The 20,633-nt window shown below is 34.9% G+C and overlaps 1 protein-coding gene across 1 annotated transcript in view; it reads left to right on the top strand.

The window, feature by feature from the left end:
* The window catches only part of Man2a1 (mannosidase, alpha, class 2A, member 1), a 158,441-nt gene that overhangs the window by 88,529 nt on the left and 49,279 nt on the right, over positions 1-20,633 (top strand). The gene's annotated exons all lie outside the window — the stretch shown is intronic.

Here is a 20,633-nt window from a genome sequence, read left to right as displayed (position 1 = left end):
GTGAAAGAGTAACATAAATATTATTAACTGATTAAAATCCCTCCTGTAGATTGTTCACTAATGCTGGGGCTGGTCAGGTCAGGGGACAAGATGCATTTCCTTTGGTTTTTCTCCTTTCTTACTGTTCCAGCCTCAAACTGAAATGATGGATTATTTAGTCTTGCTTATGCTAGATGAAGAAAGCCAGAAAATGTAGGTAGGTGTGACAGTAGAAGAAAAACAGGTTTTGAACTTTAATATTAAAAGATTTTTTCAAAGGCAGGTATGCATAAAGAGACTTTTAAAGCTATTAGTAAAATGTTTACCTCTTGATGTTGTTTTAAAGCAGTTTGTTTTTAAATGTTTTATTTTACTGTTATTTCTTTACAGTCAGTTTTATTTTACTGTTATTTCTTTACAGTCAGTTTTATTTTACTGTTACTTCTTTACAGTCAGTTTTAATAAAATATCAATGTGACTATTTGCCTAGATTAGTAAATTAAGTATACTTCTGAATATCAGATTTGATTTTTATGTTTATTATCCATTTTGAACTTCACAGCTTCATAAATATTTATTTTGGGTTGAAACAATATATATTTGTATATTAGCTACTGATTACCTTACTGATATCTCCATAAAACCAGTGACCAAGCTGGGCGCCATGGCTCACGCCTGTAATCCTAGCTACAGAGGAGGCTGAGATCTGAGGATCACGATTCAAAGCCAGCCTGGCAGGAAAGTCCCTGAAACTCTTATCTCCAATAAACCACTAGAAAACGAGAAGTGGCATTGTGGCTCAAGCGATAGAGCGCTTGCCTTGAACTGAAGAGCACAGGGATAGTGCCCAAACCCAGAGTTCAAGCCCCACAACTGACAAAAAACAAACAAACAACAACAAAAAAAACCAGTGACCAATAAAGGGATTATAGTGGCCTTAAAAAACGGAACAATTTGATAGTTTTACTTAGCAGATCCTGAGAGTGAAATTGCTATTGTCAATCCTTAAAGTGAAACTTCTAAAAGTGTGGCTGTGGATTTGTCTTACATTCTTTATCAATCTTCTGTGGTATTCTAGGGGTTAGCTTTATTTTAATTATAATTCCTATTTGAATAACAAATTACTAATCTAAATAAGGTATGTATTAACAATGGGGAACATAACCCTCCACAGGAGGGTAAAATTGGTTCTTAGGGAATTTGAAAAAAATATCATTAATATACAAAGCACAGATTTAGTACCTAGTAGTAGACAGTTTATATGTGGTATTATCATGGTATGAGAGGATTATTAGAAAATAAATGTCTAAAGAGAGTCCTCAGGGAGATGTTAATATAAAAAAGGCTTGAGAAATACTGATCTAAACTAAATTTAAATAATACACATAAGTGAATTTTTTCTTGCTGTTGGCAGTTCATTATTGCTATAGCCTAACACAATTTAGTTTGTGACTGTTTAGAAGGTAATGTGTAATCTGCTGAAAGTGACATTAGAACATGTTACTCTAACTTATTTAGGTCATACAAGGTTATTTGGGCAAAACTATATGTAGATTTAGGTTTTGCATAGAGAGTCAGTACAGTTAGGTGTTAAAGAATATTGTGATGTATTCATATTATTCAATGTACACATGTAAAAGTGGAACCAGGCAAATTGAGTGGGGGGATGTGTAGGGTTTGGAGAGATGGAGAAAACATTTGTTGTACTTATATATTGACATGTTGAATTGTAACCTTTCTATAGTACCACTTAATGGTAATAAAAATGAAATAAAATAACTGAAAGGAAATAATTACCAAGGAAATGTACTCATTGCCTTACTCATTGCAATTGTTACCTCTCTGTACAGTATCTTTAAAATAAAGAATATATATGAAAAAAGTAAAACATAGTTAAAGAAACTTAATAAAAAGACAAGAAAAGTAAGGACTCAGAAAACACTGGAATAGAAAGACTTACAAGAAAAGTAAGGGCTTAGAAAACACTGGTTATGTAAGGTAACAGTCTCAGACCAGTGGAGAATTGGGTATTCTTTCAGTGTTTTATCTAACCAGGAAGGACAAGAATATTTACCATTTCATGGACCATGAAGTCACATGGCTCAACTTGTTGGTAAAGGATGTTTTTCCTGTAAGGTGGAGAAGTATATGTTGAAATTGAGATTGAGGTAATGTATATAAACCTGAAAAAAAAATTTTAAATTTTTAATAGAAAGTTTGTCTTAGTTTATTATGTTCATGTAATAGAATTCTAGACTGGGTAATTTGTAATAAACAGAAATGTATTTGGCTCTTAGATTGGAGGCTGCAAAGTCTAGGGTAGAAAAACTATTTACCTGGGGAAGATTTCTTACTATCATCCCTGGGAGGACATGGGATGTCATCAGAGCCTGGGGAGCTCATGGGAGCCTACTCTTAGAATGCTTTCCCATTCCTAATGACAGAATTGATCCATTCATGAGGACAAAGCCCTTACTGCATAATCACCTTTTAGAGAGCTGATCTCTCAATACTGTTATATTGTGGATTACATTTCTAATGCAGGAAATTACATTTCTAACACAGCAAACTTTTACAGTTTTGAGAGTAGTTTATGTAGATTATTACAAGTGTAAATACTTTCAAATTTTTAGTAGACAGTTAAATTTAAATTTAAATGTTAACAAGTAAACCTCTGTCTCTGTCTCTCTGTCTCTCTCTGTCTCTCTCTCTCTCTCTCTTTTTGTCAGTCATGGGATCTGAACTCTGGGCCTGGGCACTGTTCCTCAGCCCTTCAGCTCAAGGCTAGCACTCTACCACTTGAGCCACTGCTCCACTTCTGGCTTTTTTTGCTTATGTGGTGCTGAGGAATCGTACCCAGGGCCTCATGCATGCAAAGCAAGCACTCTACCACTGAGCCACCTTCCCAGCTCCCTCTCTTTTTCTTTTATGTGCAAAGAAAAACAAAGTCAAGGGATGAATTTGAAAAGATTCTGTTGACTTTATGGAGACACACAGAAGTTAGTGTCTCCTAGGAATCAGTGAGTTCAGAATATAGGACAGCTATTAACAATATTTATTAATTGATGCTGGGCATAGTGTCTCAGGCCTGTAATCATAGCTACTTGGGATGCAGTGATCCAGGGATTGTGATTTGAGACCAGGCAAGGAATAAAAGTTTGAGAGATGGCAGCTATCATGACATCTACCTGTTATCCCCACTGACACAGGGAAGCACAGTAGGAAGATCACAGCCCAGGCCAGTCTGAGTATAAAGTAAGATGATGCCTTAGAAATAACCAAGGCAAACAGGAAACTGGCAGTGGGTTCAAGTGGAGTGTGTCTGTATTGAAAGTGTAGCACCTGGCATTCCAGGCTATCATCTCCATTTGCTTCTTGGATGGTCCTCTTTCAGTGACCCCCCAGCACTCCTTATTTAAGTATCTCTGATTTTCTTCACATACTTTCCTTTGAGGTCTCAGTCTTGATTAATAGCTGTTTTCTCTTTTTAGTGCCTTCAGTTCTGAAATCCCAGAATTCATTTTAACCTTACATTTTATTACTTAAGTTTCATCAACTGTAGAATCTTTTGGGTCCTACGTCTACTCATTTCTGGCATCGTCCTCTTTCCTGTTCCTCTCCGGTTTGGGGCTGTCCTTTATGTGTTGTGAACTACCACTATGGCTTCTTGCCCTTCTGTCTTCAATTGATCTATGCCTTATTACATGCCAGTATCTAAGGAATCCACTCAAAGGCAGAGCTCTATGAAAGTGATTTTTTGTTACTTTTGTTCTGCAGGTCCTTCATATTTCCTATTAAGGAAAGTGTGATCTAATAGTTAATTATATTTTAGTAGTCAGTTGCTTATAAAGCTACCCTCACATCTAAAGTATTCAATACAGTTTATTATATCTCTCATGGTCCTTTATAAGCACTACCTGGTTCTTGGTTGCAGATTGGGACTGGAGTTTTCTTAAAAGCAGGACAGGATATATGTCCAAGAGAACTCAACATTGCTGGAAGTTGCTCTTGCTGTTTGACTAGAATAAGTTGCAAGTGTTTCTACATGTCCTCTGTGGGGGACTTGGGCTTCTTTAACCATGAAGGTTATTCCAGAAGGGAAAGCCTGAGACAACTTGAGAATTTGCTGAGTGGAGACTTCTAGACTTCTGAGGACCTGATCTTGGAAATTGTAGAGTCATTTTCACTAATCTGTCGTTGTCTAGAAAATTACTTAGGTTAGCCAAGATTCAAGATGAGGGAATTTATTTCTATTTTGATGTGAGATACATCTTTAAACAAAGGTGTGATGGCTGTCACCTTTGGAAACTATCATAGTTGATCTGCTAGCCACTGTAAATCACATACCTCCCAGGTACCAAAACCAGTCCCCCTTGTTCCAAGATGCCCAAAGTCTGTTATGATATTGGCACAGAATTTTCATTTATATAGGTCTGAAACAGCTTATTCATAGAGCTCCTAGTTGGTGTTGACTTATTTCTGTCTGTATCATTATTTGAAGTCAGTCCCACTAGATTTTAAACTTCTGGAGTTAGGGAATGTTTATTTATATTTTCTACCATGTCTGTGGTATTTGTATTCAATATATAAAGAATTCAATATGAAGAGTTGCTGGAATACATTTAATTACTGATTGAAGACAATATTTTGAAAATGTTGTAGCAGGTATAAAAATTTTATATGCTGGCATTTCTTCTCCCCAGGTAGTTCTTATTCTTTCATCAAATGTCCGAAGATAATCTGTCACAGTGCTTCCGAATGAACTTAATGCTACTATAAATAAAAAATAATGTGATAGAGCTTTGGATTTGTGTAATTATTTGAGATTTTACAGCTTCATACCATGAACTCTGATAAAAAATTAGGTTTCACTCAGCTTTATTACACTTTCATCGAATTAACATTCCTGAGATTACATTTTGACAATAAAGGGATATAAAGGTCATACCTGAATAACTCAATGAGTTGAGTTCATCAGATTAGATTTTATGCATGAAACTTTTTTCTGTTATTATTGACATTGAGTATTTGTCTGATTCTACCTTTTGTATTTTCAATATCCTTATTGCAAGTAGTTCTTAGTAATTACTAGAACAATGACACCTAAGGCTTTAGGTGTTTTTTCAAAATTTGTTATCAAATTATCCATATGTTTTTATGCCACGTAAGAATGTATCTGATAAATTAATATCTAAATGATATGTAAATGTATGTTTTAAATTATTTTTGTTGTTTAGAAATGGAAATTCTAGGAAAACAATTGGATCTTGTCAAATTCTGGCTAATAGAATTCTACTGTCAGATTCTAACATAGATGGCTTAGAAGAAATTATTCTTAAGTATGGTGCTAAGGTTCCATAGCTTGAGGACAGGTAGCTCTAGCTTGAGAAATGAGTCTGTGTTGTCCTAATAGGAGCTTGCCTGCTGCTTATCTATGGGGAGATAAAAAAAACGTGTCATAAGTGGTAATTATTGAGAGAGGTATGGCTACTGGTTATGAATTATAATGCTTTAAGCTCAAACCTTATGTATGAAAAAACTGGTATAAAAAAGACTTCATGTTGTTGAATAGAAACATAAGTGTGTAAAGTCAAGAAGTTAAGGGCTTTCTTTCTTGAAAACAATGGGCTATATTTAGATATTATTCCATTTAGGACCAGATGTAGGATGTGTTGGTCATACCTTCAGTCTCAGCTACTTAGAAGATGAAGATAGATCAAATTGTGTGGCCTGCCAGTGCAAAAATGTGAAACCTTTTCTGAAAAACTAATGTAAAAAGTGGCAGGCAAATGCCCAGTGGTAGCTCACTGGTCTAGCAAATGTATGAGGCCCTGAGTTCAAACCTCACTACAAAAAGAGAAAGTTATCTCAAGGGAATTCAGGAAAACATGATTTGACTAGGATATGATACCCTGAATCCTCTGCAGGTTTTATTATTTTGATTTTCAGAACTGAAATAGCCTTAACTTTTAACACTGTTAGAAATTTTCATTTGATGGGAGAACTTGCTAGCTGACAGTGCCAGCATCTTGCAAACATGAAAGCAGCTTTTCTAGTGTAAGCCTACCTGGGCATTATTACCACAATATTCATTCGTAGATTTTTCTATGAGATGTCTTTCTGTTTGAACATGAATTACTTCTAAAAGATGTTTGTATGCTTTCACTTCTTCTGTATTGTTTTATTTTCAAGATATAACTTGACCAGTGTTCTCATCATCTAGACATATGGCTTATCCTGGCTGTAATCTGTTGGGATGTTATTAAAATATGTAATTTACCCAAAAGACTAGGTAGAACATAGAACATTATTTAAAACAGGAAGTTCTGAAGAACTTGAAATAGCTTCAGTATGATCCTTGTTCATTATACTAAAAATGATATTCATTAACTAGTGATTTGAAGTGTCTGTGTAAGGACTAAAGTTCCTTATCTGTTGCTTGCTATGTTAAAATTAGTCATTTAGCCTGGTACTGGTGGCCCCTGTAGTCCTAGATACTCAGGAGGCTGAGACCTGAGGGTCGCTGTTCAAAGACAGTCAGGGCAGGAAAGTCTGTAAGACTCTTACCTCCAATAATCCACCAGAAAACCAGAAGTGGTGCTGTGGCTCAAGTGGTAGAGTGCTGGCCTTGAGCTGAAGAGCTGAGGGAAAGCACCCAGGCCCAGAGTTAAAGCCCCATGACCACGCACCCCCCCCCAAGCACACAATAAATAATTTTTTAAAAAAACAGTAAAATTTGAGTTTCATTTTGCCTGATTTTTCAGAGAAATAGAAAATTCTCTGGGGGAGGAAATGAGAAGAATTCCACCTTTCTCACAGTGTTCTCCCTACCCTTGTCCTGTTTATTTTATGACATCGGGAATGATGAATATTAATTCCTGAGGTACTGTTTCAACCTCGCGTTGACTTTGATGAAATAATACCTATTATATTAAAAGAAAAAGGTTGGCACTTCCAATTTATGTGATGGCTGACTAGGGACCCTGAGTCTGACTCTCTCAATTTCCTATTAAAGCTCATATGAAAATAAAGGAACTGGTGAACAATCCCAGGCATACCAAAACCTTTCTTTGAGAGTCAGCTTATTGCTGTAACCCAGCATATTCACAAACTACTAAATTGATAGAACTGGACCGAAAAAATGCGATTATTTGTTGACTATGATAAATAGAAGTAAAAACAACATGTAGCTCTCTGGGAGCAAATATGATTATCTCCTCTTCCTTTTCAAAGTATCTATCCCCATGGCTTTGAAATTTTGATACATCAACTAGAAAAGAGGACAAATATTTTTCTGCTGGAAAGGTGTTACTTTTTCAGGCTGGTGAGAAGATAGGGAGCAATTCATTATTTTTTCTTTCCCTCCTTCTTAAAAGTCTCTTTCAACCAGTCTACTGGATTGATCAAGCAGATGATCTGATTCATTCCTTTTCTGAAACATAGCCTGGCTGTAGCAAATAGACCTTTGGTTAGCAGGCCATTATATTTCTTTTTTTTTTAAGTAAGTTTTTTATTGTGAAAATACAATTTGTTTTTCCGCTTCCACTCCCCAAATTATACCATCATCAAATACAGTGAAAACAGGGGTTATACTGTGGGGTATATATGTGATACCTTATAAATACGTTAGAAACAATAGCAAGAAAGAAAAAAACACTTGGGTCCTTATCTTGGGGTTCCTTTCACTTAACATCATCTTATCTGATCTTTCTTCTTATCTCAGATATATACTAGTTATTGCAAGTAAGGGAAACCATGGGACCTATGTTTCTTTGGGCCTGGCTTACTTCACGTAATATTATTTTTTCCAAGTCTTTCCATTTCCTAACAAATGGGGCAATGTCATTCTTCTGATGGAAGCATAGAATTCCATTGTGTATATATAGGGCATTTTCTTGATCCATTCATCTACTGAGGGGCATCTGGGTTGGTTCCATATCTGAGATATGGTAAATAATGCTGCAATAAACGTAGTCGTGCTGGTAGCTTTAGTATGGTCTTGTTTGTGATCATTTGGGTAAATACCCAAAAGTGGGATTGCTGGGTCATAGGGGTGCTCTATGTGGAGTCTTTTGAGGGACCTCCATACTACTCTCCAAAGTGGTTGAACAAGTTTATACTCCCACCAACAATGCAGTAAGGTTCCCTTCTGGCCACATCCCCTCCTGCATCTGTTGTTAGAGTTCTTGATTTTTGCCATTCTAACTGGGGTGTTGTTTTGATTTGCATTTCTTTTATGGCTAGGGAGGTTGAGCATTTCTTCATGTGTCTATTGCAGACCGGTATATTTCTATGAGATACATCATTGTAAGAGAATCAGTTGTATCCTATACCAGGCCCTCTGTTATTTTTCTCTCCCAATTTGATTAATTTGTATTCTATAAAAGAAGCTCTCCCTCTTTTTATTGACTGCTTTGGAAAGATGTAACAAAGGGGAGTCATTATCAAATGTTAGTAAAATGAATACTTGGAAATAAATCAGATAATAATGATATTAATGAAACAGTCCTTACTCAAATTAATATTTGTGAGTTTCATAGTAGTTGATCTGCTTAACATATAACTTCTTGTTCTACAATATAAAACCTAAGCTTAAAACCATGCTCCATCATGTTTATAGTTAGTAGAAAATAATAATAATACAGAATTACAGTCCCATAGTCAAAACAAAATGATTACTCTTAGATCAGAAGATCATTAGATTAGACTGTGACATAAAACTTATGTTTTGTAATAAAGTGTTAAGAGTAATACATAATTATTTGTTTCTGTGACTTTTAAGTCAACTTTACGTTTTCCCCACAAAGATCCATAGCTATAGACAAGCTTTGCTTAATTGTCTGTCAAGTCATATTGTTAACTTTTTTCTTGTGATTTTTACCTCAAATATATGGTTATGAACTTAATAGACACTTGTATAATAAGCACATCTTTCATTGTTCACTGAATTATTTGCAATTTCTTTAGTTCAAAACATCCTATTTATTTTTTCCATGGATCCTAAAAAACAAATTTAGGAAAAACTTTAGCTAAAACTTCAGAATTTACTAACCCTTTTATTTTTTAATCTTTCAGAGCTTTTTGGATTTTACAGATGAGAGATTAGAATAATGGTTTGAGAGAATTGTGAGGTTGTTTAAAAACAGAAAATTCCCTAATATTAAACACTGTACAATAGCAACTACCTTAGCTCTTCTGCATGGTAAATGTTGAGTTGTAACTGTTTCTCAAGGCTTGATTATCCCAGTTTCTCTCCTCTGTGTGAATTCCCATCTCATTGAAAAGCCTGTGGGAAAATGTCTGAGTCTTAGGAAATTCTTGTGCTTAAGCAGTGTTGTTTTTGTACCACATTTCTTAAACATGGAATTATTCAGGAGTTGACACAAAAATTTTGCAGGAGGCCTTTTCTTATGTCTGCCTAATATAGATGGCTTCCCAGCCGTACTTCATACTTTCTCTTTTATCAGAATTCTTTTTTTTTCATTTCTACTGCACTATTTTACCTACTGAAATAATTTTTTTTTAATTTTACAATTCTTTCATCAGATGTTTAAAAATCAAATATCAGCCTCCTGAGTAGCATTACATGTGTGAACCTCCCAGCACCTGGCTCTAGTTTCTATTTTAAATCAGACTTTCTTAACTAGCTCTGTTGTTCTAGTTTGTCAGATTATTGGACAGTGAATTATATTTTTACACTGGGTTTTTTGGTTGTATGATTTGTGACATCATGCAATTGCCGTATCAGAACCGTGACACCTCCTAAGATGAAGGCAGATGACACTAGTTCTATATACAATGTAGTGAGGATTGTAACAACTTCTAGTTGTTTGTAAATACATAACTTCATAACACTTAGGAAAGTAGATGAGGTACTGTAGACGAATAGCTGGTATTAACTTCTGCATATGTGCCAGATACTAAATTTTTCTAATGATTTTTTTAAAAATTTAAAAATTTTATTACTAGTTTTTTCTGACTTGCTAGTTTTTCCACCAGCTAGATGTAGTTCTGTAATGCACTGTGAAAGTGTTACAGTAAATGTATTATCTGGAATATGAGTGCTTTTCAAGTGCTTTCTATTGGGATGAAAGTTTTTGATAACAATATGAGAGAGCTTGTAGCTTTTTGTTTTTTCATAGTTTCTTTTAAAATCAATTCTCTGTCTAGTTTCTACCTGGATGATAGAAGTGGTTTTTTGTTTTTGTTAGTTTTTTTTCCCCCCAGTTTGTTTTAAATTTAGTTCTCTATCTAGTTTCTACATTCCATCAGGGCTATTTCTGGTGTTCATCCTGGCTTTTGAAATTGTGAAGTTAAACTAACTAACCAAAAGCGGAGTTCAGAGAATAGATTGAAGTAATGTGGAGTATTTCAAGGTCTTCCATTCTTCTGAACCAGATTTTTTTTTCCTTCTAAATGCAGATTAATAAAGCGGGCACTACAAGAGGAACAAGGAAAAAGGATTTTAGTGAAAGTATCCTGGTCCTGAGAAAGTCAGGGAGGGCTTCAAGCCCATTTTGGACTTCAGAGCACTTCACAACTTTGTGGTAAAAGAAAAATTTTAAATAGAGCCTTTGGACTTATTTAAATTCATCCTTATTTGGAGAGTAGCTTAATTAATTAATTAACTTAATTTGACAAGAAAATTATGAATAACATAGGACTGCTTTTTAGAGTATCTGAGTTCCAGATTTGTTGTAGGTATTTAATAGACATTCAGAATAACCAAGGTAGTTGGTTGGTTTGTGTGCTTTTCTTTGAGATGTATTCTTTATCCCTTCTGACACATTTACATTCCACATGAGTGATAATCTTCTTCAGTCATCTTTCCTGAGACCAATATTGCTTCTAAAAGTGTTGTGAGAATAGAAAGTAGTTGGTGTTTTGTTGATTGCTTCTAAAGGTGTTGTGAGAATAGAAAGTAGTTGGTGTTTTGTTGTTTTCATAATTTTATCATTTGCATGAAGGCTCACTAACATGAAGAAATGTGGTACCAATAAAAAGAAGCTCTTTTCCCTTGTTATCCTGGAAAACTTGCACAGGATAAATTTCATTTGTCAACAAAGATACACCGAGTGAATATAAACATATTTGTCATTTCTGTCTTTATGAACAAAACAAACTTGTCTTACTGTGTTAACTTCTAAGGTCTTTTCTATTTGTGAAAAATCATTTCGTTTACATATACTACAGGCTTCTCCAGAATTGGAGAAATGAAATTTCCTTCCAGTAGATGAAAATTACATTTTGATTGAACATCATTCCTTATGCAGTCACCCATAAATATAATGTCTTTCGCTGACTTTTCAGAAAATAGCTACAGATGTGATTTCTGAATTGACAAGAAAATAGAATGTCTTAATGTTTTAGGTAACATAGATGGTATTTTTGTTGTAGGCAAAACACTTTCAGAGTGAAAGCAACTTAATTGGTGACAAGACTCCTGGGGTCAGTCAAATTATGTATAATTTTTTTGTCTGTCTTTTTATTGCTTTAGTATCAAACGTTTTAGAATGCTTAGAAAGGAATTTTTATTCTTTTAATTGACTTGCTACTGTCTGTTGTGTACTGAATATGATTGTAAGAATTTTCAGACCATCTATGTTTTGAAAGTTTTAAGTTTACTCCTTGGTTTTACTTTGCATGTATGGTTTTAGAAGTGATTCTTACAATGCAGAGAAGCTTTGAAGTTTCTAGTTCTACTTGAGGGTTAATATTTTGTCGTATTAAGTTGTATTTCTTACAGATTGTGATGACATTCATGCTATTCTGTTACTCCATTCCATTGAGCTTTGGCAGCTCAAAGGAGCACAGTGATTTAAAGAAATCCCTGCATTGAGAATTAGGCAACTGATTGGCTTTAGCCACTAACCACCTTCCTAGTTTTAGAACTTCAGTCTCACTTGCTGTGTATCTTGGCAGAGGTAGAGTTTAAATATTTACTCTCTGATATTTGTCTGCTAATACATGAAACTTAAATTTTAAAAAAATCATTGGCATAAACATCAGGAAAGAAATTGTGGGAAGAGCACTCAGTTCTGGAAAATAATATCCAATGCTGGTATACCAGTAAAAGAAGCTGTCTTTTAGAATAACCACAATACTGCCAAGTGAAAATACTTGTGCTCAATTTCCTCTTACCACTTCTTACAAAAGTAGGAAGTTACTGCTTGTTTAATCCTTTCACAAACCAGGAGAGGTAGCCTAGACCTCATCACTTCATGGAAACTGCCTTTACCCTGAAAGTGGGGGCTGTTAGGGAAAACACAATCTAATAGGGCTGGATTAGGAGCAGCGTGGGGAGGGTGGGGAGGACTCCCCTGTGCCTCCAGCACAGGCACATTTAGTGGCTAGCCCTTTGCAGGAGCATCACTGGCTGCCTTTCTTGCCTCCAACCTGATTAACTTTGAATCTTGGCTCTACCACTCAAATAATTACATTATCTTGAGGAGGATATGGAGCTACCCTATGTAGGTGTAAATTTTGGGGCAAGATTGTGAGACTTCATAGGGTAATTTTAAAGCTGAAGCAAGTTAATTAAAGCTCGTACTGTATGGCCAGCATCATTCTAAAGGCTCATTAAGTGCTACTATTATTATTGTTGTTGTTGTTGTTGTTATCATAAGACCTGGAAAAAAAAACAGACACAAACTAGGTCCATTTTATTTAGATAAAAATAACAAAGATTCCTTTAACATTTTTTTATATTTGATTCACTATCTATTAGTAATATGAGCCGGCATAAGTCTTTACCCAAATAATTAGTACTTTACCACCTTACTTTCTAGAACATTTGCTTAGTAATATACTGCTTATTTAAATTAGGAGCTATTGTTAGCTCTTAGCTGTTAGCTATTTTATGGAATTCTTGGAATTTGAGGAGTGTAACACAGTTCAGAAATTACTTAATGGAAAACAGCAGTTTTAGTAGCTAGCTTAGTAATACTTTATGAAGGTTGCTTTATTCTTACATGTGAGTACACCTGTAGTGTGCTGGTTTTGATTTGTCCTTGGAATTGTGTCTCATTGGATAAAAAATTCAGAGTATTTTTTTAATTCATAAATTTTGAGAAAATTTCCCTAAATACCTGGAAAGTGATGATCAGGTAACAATTACATACTGCTATACTCAAATTGTAATTTTCATGGCTGATAGGAAGCTTGATCTGCACCTTTTTTTTTCTTAGTAGATTAGGCCATATTTATTATTTCATTGGATACAGACTTCTAGAAACCATCACTTTCTGTTTTTCCTTGAATATATATATATATATAAATATAAATATTTAGCAAATGAAGATAAATGTTGTTAGAGGGATTCTTTAAAATGGAAAATTGTTAAATGTTTGTGGCCTATTTTATAAGAATAGAAAGGTGAGTGGGCGTTCGATTTAAGGTATTCAAAGATGAAAAACAAATAGAATTTTAAAACATTAAGTAACAATATAAGGGACCTTGAGCAATATATTAAGGGACTGTTAGTCATTTGCTTGTTAGAAAGTATAGTGTTATGTTTTGTTTGTTTCTCCCTGTTAACAGAGGGCACTTATGCTAGATATCTAGTGGAGTCTTGAAGCAGGAGAAACTCAGAATTATGAGAGAGAGGGCCAGGCATACTTCATTTCAAGCTTTGGGCCCACTTTCGGGACCCCGGGCTCTTCCTGCTGTTATTTACCCCACCACATCCCCTTTTCCAGGAGTTCCAGTTTTATTTTATGTTTGTTTCTTTATAAAAGTCTTTATGAGTGTAAAACAGGAACAATTTGGGAGGGGAAACCAGTGTGGGGGGAGGGATGAAAAGAGCTGCAGATGGAGGGGTAAATGTTGTCGAAATGCTTTGCACTCATGTTGAACATAGAATAATGAAATCCATTTAAATGTTTGGGAAGGAGGAGAACAGGAAATGAGGAAGACCAGTGAAGGGGACTAATTTCCATTGAATATATTGAGTACATTGAATATTTTGGAATATCACAAGGAAACCCCTTTTGTACAACTAGTACACACTAACGACTATAACATGGGGCAAAGTCTTTTCTGTTTTCCATAGGGATTTTTTATTGTGAATCTGGTATATTTAACTTTTGGTTGCTGCCATAACAAATTTAGTCTCTTAAAAAAGAAAACATACACAAACCTATTATTTTGGAATTCCAGAGATGAGGAGTCTCAAACATTTTTTACTGGGCTAAGAAAGCAGTGGCACAGGTGATTCCTTTAGCTAGCCTCCTTTGTCTTTTCATCTTCTAGAAGCCACCTGCTGTGCTCAGCTGGTGACTCATTCCTTATACACATTCTAGCCTTTTGTTGCACTTGTTGTGTGGTCTTCCCTGTTTGAAGGAGGATCCTTGTTGAGTTACACGGACTTCTCTAGATAATTCCTTCCCCAAATCCTTAATGTAATTATATCAACAGAATCAGTGCTACTACAAAAGAAGTTTTTAGGTTCTGAGGACTGGAGTATGGACGACTAGAGAGCCATTATTTAGCCTGCCTGGAAAGCTGATTTTTTATTTCCCATGGAAAAGTGGGTTCTAAGTTCCAGATTAATTTAGGAGCAGAAGGACCAATCTATGTGAAGCTTCCTCAAACATTAGGTTTCAGGAATTCTATACCTGGATTAGCACCCTTAGAAACCTTTTTCCCCTGTGTGTTTAATTTGGTTAATTGTACCAACATACCTGTGTTGTAGGAGAGTCTGCCTTCTTCAGGAAATCCAAGTACATCCGACTGAACAAATTCATTCCCCTTTTTGTCAGTCTTTACCTTTCCTACTTGAACTGTTGAAGCTATCTACATAGTTTTCCTGCGTTGAATAGTCTCCCTGAAATCCTTCTTTCTCCTGACAACTAAGATTAGGTGTTGAAAATGAAAATTCGAGCACATTAAACCTTCTGGATATTCCCCATCACCTGCATAAAGAAGTTTTAAGTTTTATGTCATGACTTAAAGACAGTTCAGTTCCCATTATAACTTTGGATTTGCCTCGCTTTTTAGTTTTAAACATTGACATTTCAAAGATACATTTTACTAAATAGAATCTAGGGTTACTGGACATAGCATCTTTTTTTTTTTCACATTTTGTGCCATTGATCTTGTACCACCTTTGCCTGGCTATATTCCCTCCTTCCCCTTTTGAGAAGTTGATTCTATTACTTTTCCTACTATTTATTTTTAAATACTTTTTTTAACAGCATTATATGTCAATAAGTATAAAAAGGAGATGGAGAATATCTACTAGTAATGCCAGTATCTAGAAGTTTCAATGAACAGTTTTTAAATATTTGTTCAGAATTTTATATATTTCATACTTTATTGTTTCTATATAATCCAGAATATTATTTTCTATCTAATAGTATAATATTTTCTTATATTTAGGATATGTTAAGTATTTGTGACTATTAATATTATTAGCCAGCATTTCCTCTCAATTCACTATGTGAGTTAGCTAGCCAATGTATTTTGGATAGTTTTATCTTGCCTTCTTTTGGATTGAATTTTTAAATTATTACTTCTGATCCAAGTGAAGAATTAAGAGGATTTCACACAATACATCCCAATATATTTTATCCTTATTTGGGGCTCAAATTTTCTTTTTATCTGTGGATTGATTGCTGTATTTATTTAAAAAATTCTTAGATGTTCGGATATATATATTGTGCCACTTTTCTTCCATATGCAGACAGCTTATTTTACATATTGCCTTTTTACAGTGGGGTGTCCATGCCACTGATACGCTTTTCTATATTGTTCAGCTTTCTTTTAATCTGAACTTGATATATATATATATATATATATATACATATTTAATTCAGGGTCTCATGCTTGCTAGGTGGATGCTTTACTGCTTGAGCAATGCCTACAGTCCTTTGTATTCTGGTTATTTTTATGCTTCCTATCATAGCAACAATAGCAGTCTCATACCATCATGTCAAGCTTCTTCTCTTGAGATGGAATCTTGTGAAGAGTGTTGCATGTGCTGGACTCCAACCACAGTCCTTCTTATCCCTTCTCTTTTATAGTTGGGGTGACAGGCACACACCACTATGCTCTAGCTATTGCTTGTGCTAGGGGCCTGTGAGCTTCTTCACCTGGGCTTCTCTCCAACTATGATCTTTCTGATCTCTGACTCTTCAAGTATGTAGGATTGCAGGTGGCCTAACTATCAGTACTAGGCTGAAATGAATCTTCAGTATGCTGTTACTGATTAAGAATCAGACAAAATAAGCTCTACCTTCCCCTTGTTCTTTACATTCTTTGTGTCCTTGGATCTGTCATTTCCTCCATTCTTACATACCTGACCTGCATTTTTTTGAGAAATGAAAATAATCAAAGTGAAAACTGCTCCGATAGAACTGTAAAGCCCCAAACTTACTGATATTATTTCAAAATGATTCTCCTAATGCAGTTTTTTCTGCATTAGTCACTCATCAGATATTTATTGAATGTGACTATGCCAGGTACTGTGAGAGGCACATTAAGTCACAATTATTTTCATAGAACTTTCTGCTTACTTGATTGGTTTTTAAACTGTGCTAACAGAGGACTTAAAAATATTTTTTGTGTATGCTGTTCCTGGGGCTTGAACTTAGAGCTTGGGCACTGTCCCTAAGCTTTTTCATGCAAGACTACCATTTGAACCACAGCCCCACTTCTGGCTTTTTGATAGTTAATTGGCTTTTTTGGTAGTTAATTGGAGATAAGAGTCATGGACTTTCTTGCCCAGGCTGGCTTTGAATGATGATGCTCAGATCTCAGCCTCCTGAGTAGCTAGAATTAAAGGCATGAGCCACCGGCACCTGGGGAAAACGTTTCTTTTCTATCTTTTTTATACAGACATAGAAACAGGTGGTGTTTTTAAAATCTTTCCTCGCATATTGTTTTTGCTTTCTAAATGGAGTGAGGTCATAGACAAACTTTGTAGTATTTTTGGAAGATTTTTTTTTCTTTTCTGTTTGCATTTGTAAGTTGTCTCTCGCAAATATAACACACATGAAATGTAAATAGCTTTTTGTTCACCTGGAGCTTTCTGAGGAGAGAAGCTCTGCAGGAATCTTTGGTATTGCTGAAGAGACAGTTTTTCATGGCTATTTGAAATTAAGGAAATCTCTACAGGAAATTCCATCTGTCAAAAAGATCCTTATAGAATTGGCTGTGAGTGATGTGGTTAAGAAGATGGCTCTTGATTAAGACTGACTTCTAAGCCCTGTTGTGGTAGTTTCAACTGGGTAGATTTCCTCTACACACCTAAACTAACAAGGAGAACCAGTTTCCCTGAAAGCAGGATAAAGGCAATGCCATAGATGGTTGGAGCCTCAATACTTAGCTTGTAGAAACACAGTTTCCGTTTAAGAAGGATGAGGCTGTGCTTCCTATGTTGGTCATCTAGTCCAAAGGCTATCTCAAACTTACATGAAACACTGATCAATGCACTCTTCTTCCACCTTGTCCATCAGAAAGCCTGTGTGCACTTAGAATTGTTCACAGCTTTTGTAGATCCTATTAGATTTGCCTCAAAGAAGAGACTTGAGATTGTCATAGTTTTCTTTCTTAACCTGGTGTGAGTTCCCTCTGTGAAAGATGGGAGGGATTCTGAATACACTCGTCCTTGATAGACTCTTCAAGGACAGAACTACACTTCCCATGAAAGTGCAGTTCTTCCATAAAGTAATTACCACTTTGACTTGAGCATATAGACATCCTTCCATTTTTCTTCATACATTTTTCTCGAAGCCATAGTACATCACCTTCTGTCTTGAAGTTTGATTGGCAGATAACAAATGAGTGCTCTTTCCTCATGACATGAGAATTGTTCTTTGTATATATAGAATTAATTGTCTATCACCTCAAGTTGTCAGGGTCTGGTGTCACATTGAGGACTAGGGATTCATAAGGCTTGATGACACATAATAGCTAAAAAGTTAATGCTAATGTGTAAGAAATTAGAGGGGGGAAAAATCTCAAAATTCTCTGAGTTTTCTCTGACATTACTTCTTAGATAAAATAGAAATTAATCTCCATTTTTAGAACATCATTAATTTTCTTGGTTAGTGTAGATCAAATGTTATCAATTTTCAGTAAGTGAATGAAAATTGTATATGATATTGAAAGTTGTTGATTTCATTTATAACTGAAAGTCTGAACTCATGTTTAGGTTGTTGGCACAAAAATAAGTGTCTGACTATCAAACCTGAGAATGGCAATGAAATTTAGCTGATTTATGAAAATTTGCTTATTTCGAATAGAAATTAATTTATAATTATGCTTTCTCAATACTCTACTTAAATTGTACATAGATAAGAGCTTCTATATGTGTCATATAAATTTTTGTTATATAATTTTGTACTGTGTATTTGAGCATACTGGAGCTCTCTACATTAAAAATTACTTCCTTAGTATAGCATTATACTCATACCCTACACAATTAGTTTTTGAATAGATTCTTGGCATGATATTACATAATCATTTAGTACAATAGAAATATTATTATGGTCAAATACTAATTAGCTATTTAAGTGAAACAGGTAGAATCTAGTTTACAACTTACTTCCAAAAGTGGTTTAATATGGTACAAAACCAAATGTATGATTAAAACTATCATTCGCATTAAGTGTGAGTCATTCTTTATATTTTCCATAGGAAGGAATGTTCTGGATTCTTATCACATAGTAGTTGTGTATGGGCACATTTTATTTTATCACAGCCTTCATGACCTTCTGGGACGTCTGTGATATTGGTGCCTGGGAATGCCTGCAGACTTCTGCAGAATTAGGAGTGTGTTTAGAGATTTTCATATTAACAAGCTTTGTAAGTATCTAGGACCATGGGTTTCAGTGAAACAAATCATTCTTTAGGAGATTCTGGTTTAAACATCTTTGGCACAGATGGAGTGACTATCAGCTGTTCTTCCTCTATTTGCATTAGAAAAACTAACATTAGAAAACATAGCACTGAATCTTAGCAGTAATGATTCTCCAGTTGTGTTTGTGATGGGAGAAGAGTCAAGTGAATCTCTAGCAAGGTGCATTAGAAGGGTGAAAATATGTGGGCAGGAACACCAGAGATGTATGTTGAGCACTCCTCTTGAGAGGGAAACAACTTTTTTCCTTGAGAATGGTTTCTATGGTACTCTAGTGGAAGGAGGTGTAGAGTTCTTTGTGGATTTGTGACTAAGAGGCTCGCTTCTCTTTTATGTATGTAGAATATCAATGAACACAAGTGATGAAAAGGACAAGTCTTCTTGTCTTAATGCATAGAAGTGTAAGTCTAATAGGACTAGAGACATTCTTTGGTTATATTGTCAAGGTGGTATCATAGCATATTATTTGAACCATAACTGCTTCTCCTGGTAAGAAATTTACAGGTAAAACATTTTAGATTTTTGTGCTAAGTCCTCTTCCTTTTTCTCTGTTCTTTTTTCCTTTGCCTCACTTGGTCACTGTAGATATTTATTTGATTTCTTAACAAATGGCTTATAATGTAGATAAAAGCAAAAATGTGTAGGAAACACACTCAGGATGAAAGAACATTAGTAATCTTTCTAATGTGTTATGATAAACATGTGCTAGCTTGCTTTTACTCTTTGTAGTGCATATGTCCTGGGGGAAAAGTGGTTATTATCTAACTATTCAGTCTGTGTTTCTACAGTTACAAATTTGTCTATGAAAACAAATATTTCAGATCATATAAAACTCACTAGTGAATCAGTGAGTAATATTTCTTCTTTGAAGTGTCCTGATTTATTTGTATATAATATGATACAAATTAATTTTAATGTAAAATCATAAATCAGGCAAAGCATGCATATTTCATGAGTTTTGTCTCCTGATGTGTAGAAAGTTTCTCCTAATACAATGTCATGGGTGCTTAATGGAGAGTGATTAGACGCTCAGAGATTTGAGAGAGGCCTATAGGAAAAATACAATCTTAAGTATCTTTTATAAATGGTTATGCTTACAAGTACCCTGTAAAAATTAATTCTGAGATGAGGATGCCATAATGTGCTAATTCAAAATGGTGGGAAAACACTTGCTAAAATTCTCAGTTCTTTCTTTTTTTAAAAATTTATTCTAAGGATTGTACATAGTGGCAAATATTGCCAGAACTTGTATTAAAAGTTTTACTTTTCCTCTTTCTCCTAAGCCACTGTCAAGTCCTTTCTACAGCAATATTTATCATAAAATGTTGGCCCTTATTCTAAGTAGATTCACTTCAAATAGTCTTTTTTCCAGATGCAGGTTTCTGGAGTGGGAAAGGACCCCCTGTATATAAAATATACATGTGAATTAAGAAAATTTTCAAATTTTCACATACAGCCATATGATTTTCTGTGTTGGGTGGTTTAAAATATTTTTTTAAATGGGTAGAATTTGTAGCTAACTTGCAGATAGACAATTTATGGGTTTTTTGTTGTTATTGTTTGGGGTTTGTTTTTTTTGCTTTACTGAAATACTGCAAGGATCAGGGTATTAGGTGCAAAGTGGTAGTCCATTTAGACAGATGATTAAAACCATACTTAGATGTCATTTCTGGGATATGAAAGAGCTTCATTACAAGTCTATTAATGTCTTCCATTTGAAACAGTTTTTATTCTCCAGAAAGCACTTTGAAGCATTATTTCATTGCCCTTTGTGCTCTGTGGTATTTGTTGTGAG

Source organism: Dipodomys ordii, unplaced genomic scaffold, assembly GCF_000151885.1.
Source record: "Dipodomys ordii isolate 6190 unplaced genomic scaffold, Dord_2.0 Scaffold50, whole genome shotgun sequence".
Taxonomy (NCBI): Eukaryota; Metazoa; Chordata; class Mammalia; order Rodentia; family Heteromyidae; genus Dipodomys; species Dipodomys ordii.
The sequence above is the reverse complement of the archived record's forward strand: the minus strand, read 5'-3'. Positions and strand labels throughout refer to the sequence as shown.